The 6,699-nt window shown below is 43.9% G+C and overlaps 1 long non-coding RNA gene across 1 annotated transcript; it reads left to right on the plus strand.

Annotated features, from left to right (window-relative positions):
- Positions 1–5,878: 5,878 nt before the first annotated feature.
- Positions 5,879–6,228, plus strand: LOC135397901 (uncharacterized). Its single transcript, XR_010423858.1, has 3 exons — positions 5,879–5,985; positions 6,098–6,136; positions 6,209–6,228. It is a non-coding gene; the product is annotated as an uncharacterized LOC135397901 (long non-coding RNA).
- Positions 6,229–6,699: the final 471 nt, after the last annotated feature.

Consider the following 6,699-nt stretch of genomic DNA (forward strand, 5'->3'; position numbering starts at 1 on the left):
TGTCGGATGAAGGCGAGCGTATAATTCAAGGTGGGGAGTATTTACTTGTGACATCAAGCAAGATTTATGTGTGCTTCCTTTTAACTACCTGTCACGCTTTTGGTTCGTACAGTTAACGCAGAAGTAAACTATAAATATACGTGCCCCCATCTCCATCTGTGTCGCAAAATTTGTGCTGTTAAAAGGGAACGCTATAAGGAACAAGAATCTCCCAATACTCCCTTACGAATTGTTAGTACAAACAAAGCGCGAACAAACGTATGAAAACGGAGTACAACACCGCCATGCAACCACACACAAGCAAACGCACTGTAGCAGACGACAAAGTCTGCACTTCCTGATTCGTTTTAGGAGCCAGTGCTGTCGCGTCAGTGCAACTCGTTCACAACTGCTGTCTACACCTCGCGAGCACTAAAGAACTGGTGCTGCACGAGTGCAGCACTTTTCTTTCAAAAAGAATGTACCTACTTGATTGATGTAGGACATAATGGCAAGATAGACCGGATAAGGCGAAGGTCGCATCATTTCTGCGTTTGCAAACTGCGTATTCCTTGTTTCGGCTCATTTGTATAGCGAAATTCAGCGATGAACATTTCAACACAGGTGCGCTTTTAACGCTTATTTACAAATGGAATGTCTTTCAACGAGGAATATATTATTTTCTGTCTTCTCGCTTTTACGCGAAATCCCACAATTAAAGAGTTAATTAATCAATATTACGTAATTATTGATCTTGTAGTTACATACTTTCTTCCCGAGAATGTTCACCTGTCCATATTACTCAACTGGAAAAACGGCGTCTATTTTGCTCTGCTAGTTTTTAAATAAAATTCATGTGACGAATAAAAGTAAACACCCTGCAGAATGCTTATTTGGCTTCAGTTCAGACAGCCACGTACCTGTGAAAGTCCGTACAACGCCCAAGAACACCGTGTGCATGTAATCGGGAACAAATCCAGGCATAATTTCAAAATGTGTTATGTTTATTAGTGCAGCTGGTCCTTTAGATCCGCAGACATTAGAGGTTGTCCTCTAATGACTGCTCAATCTCTCTCACAGCTGCTTCATCAGTCGATTCTCTTGGGGTGATAGGGTCCATGGCTGAAGCATAGTACTCTCCTTCATGGTAGCACCAACTAAATCCGCAGTATCCACGAAACCCGACATTGTTCTGCATGGGGGGCAGAGATACGGAGTCGACAAAGCAGCATAGTCCAATAAATCTGCTTTTAACAATGCTTCCTGGCTTCCACGACTTTCATAACTTCCATGTCACATCACTGAAAATATCCTTTGCATCGTCTACAGAGTCCGAGGAAGACGTTCATGTCCAGCTTTCCTTTACCACAATCTGCCTCACAGTTTGCGGCAGCTCATTTATCATCACGTGAATTGGCCAAGCTGATTTTTGCTGATTTAAATACTTGTGCCCCATCGGTATTAAATGTATATGATAAATTGTCAATTGATGACAAGACCGGGTTGGGATAATGCTTCATACTTTGCTCCGTCCAGGATACGTTCAAATTTGTTTGTCTCTTACTTCTGTACAGTGACTTCTGGCAACCTCTTCTCTAGTGTTCGGTTTACACTGCATTGTGGCGCTTCATGAGGTGCTCCCCGGAAAAGGAGCAGGAGTGAAGGAGGTTGCGCCTTCAGCTGCTGCTAAACGTTAATTACATCTTTTAGATTTTCTATTGCTCACTATCTGATGCACGACAGTGTTACTAGCCAAACATTGCGCATCTGTGAACGCACAGTGCAACGGAGAATATTACACCCAAGCTGGAATATGTGCTGTGATAGAATACAATATGTAGTGCATTGATTCAGTAAATCGTTCAAGTCACATTGAGTCTAATTCATTTCTGCGGTAATTCATTTACGCTCATTGGAAAGCTCTACACATCTAATGTGACTATATCATAAAAACCTACTGGCGAATAAAAATGGAGAACCATTCCAATGAGAAATATCCTGCTGGGGCTCATTGGTTCAATGAGACAAGATGGGGGCATTCAATGGGTTTGAAGCCACCATTTCTCATTACATCTCATTAACACTTTCTGTGATATCTTATTATATCTCATGAATACTTACTGTGATTTCTCATTACATCACATTAACACTTACTGTGATTTCTCATTACATCTCATTAACACTTACTGTGATTTCTCATTAAGATTCATTGAATATTGCACCATTTTCAATGTAATATTTGTCCCAAATCATCTATTGGGGATGAGAATTTTCGCAGTCACTGAATGAGATTTGTGTACATGATATCCAATTGGTTCAATGAGATTTTCATAAGATTTTGAATGAGACAGCTTCCAGCAGGGTAGCGCATATGCATTGCGACACATGCAGGGTGTTTCCGTTTAATTCTTGTGTAATGTCGGGTGAATATTCATATTGCGATGATGTATATGTGCAGCAATGATAGTCACACTCCTTGTGGTCCTCAGTCTGGCACATGAAAGGTACGAGTCCTTCATCACGCCCCAGGTGGGTACGTATGGCGTTAGTTCTTATTGTACATCGCAAAAAGTTTTGTGCTGGTGTCTATGGAAACGAGCTTTGCATTTTTCGTACTTTATTACTGATGTCTCTAGAGAAGATAACGTCCTGCTGAAAATACTTGGGAGATTTTGTCTATGTATTCTGGTAACTTTCTAGGTAAAGAACGAACATGTCTGTCATGTGGTGTGCTTTTCCCGGGAAGTATTCCATCCGGAGCGAACGCTGTTATACCCGGAGAAAGAGACCCTTAGGGTGTCCAGCTTGGAGGAGCCTGTGAGGACCCTTGTCGTGCTTTACTGGATATGGACATCGAATTCATGCCGAAGTCCCCTTCTACACTGCAAGTGCTCTACAAATTAATGAATGTACCCCTCGCATTGGTTAGCCCATGTGATAAAGCTGCTGTGTCTTGATTGGAATAGATTGTGCAAAATAAAGATTTGTAATTTGTAACAGCCTTTTCTGTGTGCCTCCATTCCTTCGGAACAGTGTTCATTAACTGCATGTCGTTACTGTTAACTTTACGTGCACCCCAACAAGAGGGAACAGTTCTAATTACAAGAGCAGAAGAGTTCTATGCATACGGTGGCAAATGCTTCTCTCGAAATATGTGAAATACCCCTCTCCACCGGCAAACGTATATCACTGCTAAGGTAGAAAACATCCCTTCGTTAGAGTGTTAAGATTCGAACCACTAGGGTAGAACTGCTTCCTTCAGGAGTGGAAATTTATAGCCCTGTAGGGCAGATCACTTCTACCAAGGGTAGAACGTCCCACCGCAAAAAGTATAGCATTTATCTCCAACGCGGAGGCAAATCTCGCCTCCTCGAGGTAGACATAGCTCTCCCATGAGGTATAACACATATGTAAGGGCATAATATTCAACCGTGGACTGGTGGAACTCTTCAACGAAGAGGGTAGAGCTGCCACCCCACTATCGGGTAGGTCTGTTCTATCCCTGGGGTAGAAGTGGCATGGTAGAACTGCTTCTACCCCTCATTTTCTACCCCAAAAGGGTTGAAGATTTGGGACAACGCACTTCTACCCCAAAAGGTAAAAAACAAACCTTTTTTTCTGAGAGTGATAGGCGAATTGTGCAGCGGAAAAAAGTTACAACCAGCCTTTAAATGTGCTGGAAACAAGACGCTGAGACGTCACGAAAAAAAAAAAACTTGTTGTCCTGTGCCGACATACCCACATCGTACTTTTCCACTTAGGACATCAGTTCTTTCGGAATCCTGACGCGTTTCTTTCCCTGCTTTTCCTGTAGCTCGGCCTCAGTTGGTGAAATTACGTTTGGTGACAGGCGGTCAAAGTACATTAAAAACACATACCTGCTACCATTAACACTAAAACGGAGTACGTCCCGCTTACACAGTCATCCTTCGGGTCTTTCCAATACGCCGTGTACACCTTGTTGGGGTCAAAGTTGCTGCCCTCCTCAGGGAAGCTTATGTTGTCCTTGACGGGGATCACGTAGTTCTTCTCATCGAACTGTTTCAGGAATCGCACGAGAGCGAACATTGTGGTGGAATCCTCACGCCAACAATCAGCAATGAGACACCAAAGCAAACCCGCAAAAACATTCGTTCACGCGTTTTCACTGCCGGTTGGCTTTGGCTTGGCCGTTGTAACGTTGTAACGGCCTCGGCTAGCAGGCGATATCTCGCGTCGCCTGGAGTGCGCAGTGCAACTGAAACTGCATATACGACATAAACGGAACTACATTATATAATTATTAACAGTGAGGATTACGTAAGCTCAGAAATACAGAACTGACTCACGTTTTGTGCTCGTTTCGTGTGTTCTAACGTTCAACGCAAGGCCACCAAGCGCGAAACAATCAATATGTTGCCTGCTTGTTGTTTTGATGTAGCTACGGAATGATTTAACCCACGCATTAATGTAAATTATAAAATAAAACGTAATAAAAATGTGACAACGCTACGTATGGCCAGGTACGTAACACTGCAGGAACATCATATTTCTGGATAAAGCACACTACACATGGAAATGGCAACAGTATCGCCATTGCTACTTGTGGAACTGTGCGAGCAGCGAAGTGCGAGTGCGAGCGACTCGTTGATCACGATTGGAAGCATTGTTTCTTCATTCATTGTTGATCAGTGTTTTGTTTCCCGTTCTTGCTTTTTAGTTGCAATTTTCGTGAACGTCACAACGAGATTTCTCCGCAGAACCTACGTTTCAATTTGTCTGTGTCGTAATGTCTTGGTGATATAACCAACATATCACTTCGGAACGGAAATGTCCTCAGGGGCCGGCAAGTCCAAGAAATGCTATCTCGAACCGGGTTCCTCGGATGCCGAGATGCCGCGGTCGACCATACATAGGTTACTAGCTGGAGAACCAGGTGCCTACAACCAGGTGTCGTTTCCAGAGGCCCCTGAATTCTACCCTGAAGTTCCGCCGTCGCCGCCACCAGTGGTGGAAGCTTCGACCGCACTAACTACGAGCGATGGTGAAAATGACGTGAGGGCCTCTCCAGCAGGCGACATACCACAAGGCAGTCATCCTTTTGCTCCGAACTTTAGCGTACCATTGCGCGAGAGGAGCTTGCTATCAGTTCGGGACGCACTGGTTCTTCTCATGGATTCCGTCATACAAGATAGGCTGACATGGGCATTGTGTGAAGATCTCTTTAAAGGGACAGAAAAGTGAAAAATAACCCCCATATTTGGGCCCACCATCCTGCACATTATCATTGTTTGATAAGACAGAGAAAGCATTACCTCACAATTCGGAGTATTTTTTACGTATAAATATTTTGAAGCTTGCCGGAACATGGACGGTGCTGCCAACGAACGGCAAAAAAGAGTAACTTAGGTTTCAGGTCCAGGGCGTCCGGGATTGGTCAACCTGTACCACGTGACAATTAGTTTGTAGAGAACAAATTTGACACACATTATCGTTATAGCTAAACGTCATTTTAAAAATGACGTTCACTTTCAGGCATTTGAAGAACATAGTTTCTATACTAATAAAACATTCAGCTACTTCGCCAGCACGGCCCGCCGTGCCGTTTGCAAGGCCGTCGCGCTGTTATCGCGCTTATTGTCTACGCCGTGGGTGGTCATACTGGCCGCGCGAAGCATAAAGTGAAAGTCTGTGAAAGTAATCAAATTACTTGTCTGTCACTGTTGTGTCACGTATTTACGTATGCCTGGTGTACGTTGTGGCGTTCGGGGATGCGGAAATCGTTCATCTTCGACGACGGGCGTTTTCTACCACAAGATTCCACAGGACAATGCGCGAAAACGAAAGTGGTTCGAAGCACTCGGCTATGAGATACAGCAGTCGTGTCGTGTGTGCTCAGCCCATTTCGCTGCCGATGACTACGAAGATGCCGCAGTTGGCGAAGTGCGAAAACGTATGAAGCAACCTGCCATTCCGTCACCTGTTATTTTGCTTCGCATTGGTGACGGGCTCAACACAACGTCTCAGGTATGTACAGGTGTCACACATGTATAAATTATAATATAGCGATGACGTATTCCATTTAACTTGTGTTATCCTACCTACTGGGCATTGTGAACATGAACAAATTTAATTTTAGGGACATTCCGGTGTTGAAGTGGCGCCAGACTGCTTCGTAGTATGTAGAGATCTCATCATTTGGTCATCTTTTGAAAATTTCTCGTTTGAAATAGTTTTAAAACTGTTTCAGGTCGACTGCAATGATTTCATGGACTTGTCCATGGAGGTCACCGTATCGGATGACACTACTGATGCTGCCAGCACATTGTCCACGCCGACGGACACTGTTTGTGAAGTTCGCAGTAAAAAAGACTTGTCCAGATCTGCACTGCAAGAATTCAGAACCAAATATACTCAGTAAACTTGAACTTTCCTACTTTGCAGGAAACAACTGTAGTCGAGTTCGACCATGCATACTGCAGCACCGTCTCTCCAACCACTATGAAGTCTGCATGTAAGAAATGGATACAAGATTAGTGCTCAATGTGACCCGCATTTCTTATTATTCTTTTTGTTTGTGTGTGTGTGTGTGATCCAGGGACTCAAGTTAACATGACAGAAATAGCTGGAAGCTGGTGTGCTAAAAATGATGATACGGATTTGCCAGGAGTGACAGCATTCCTACCTGTGGCTTCGTCTCCCCCTCGTGCTTCTACCAGTTACAGCTTTGTGATTGCTCAA

Source organism: Ornithodoros turicata, chromosome 6 (assembly GCF_037126465.1).
Source record: "Ornithodoros turicata isolate Travis chromosome 6, ASM3712646v1, whole genome shotgun sequence".
NCBI lineage: Eukaryota > Metazoa > Arthropoda > Arachnida > Ixodida > Argasidae > Ornithodoros > Ornithodoros turicata.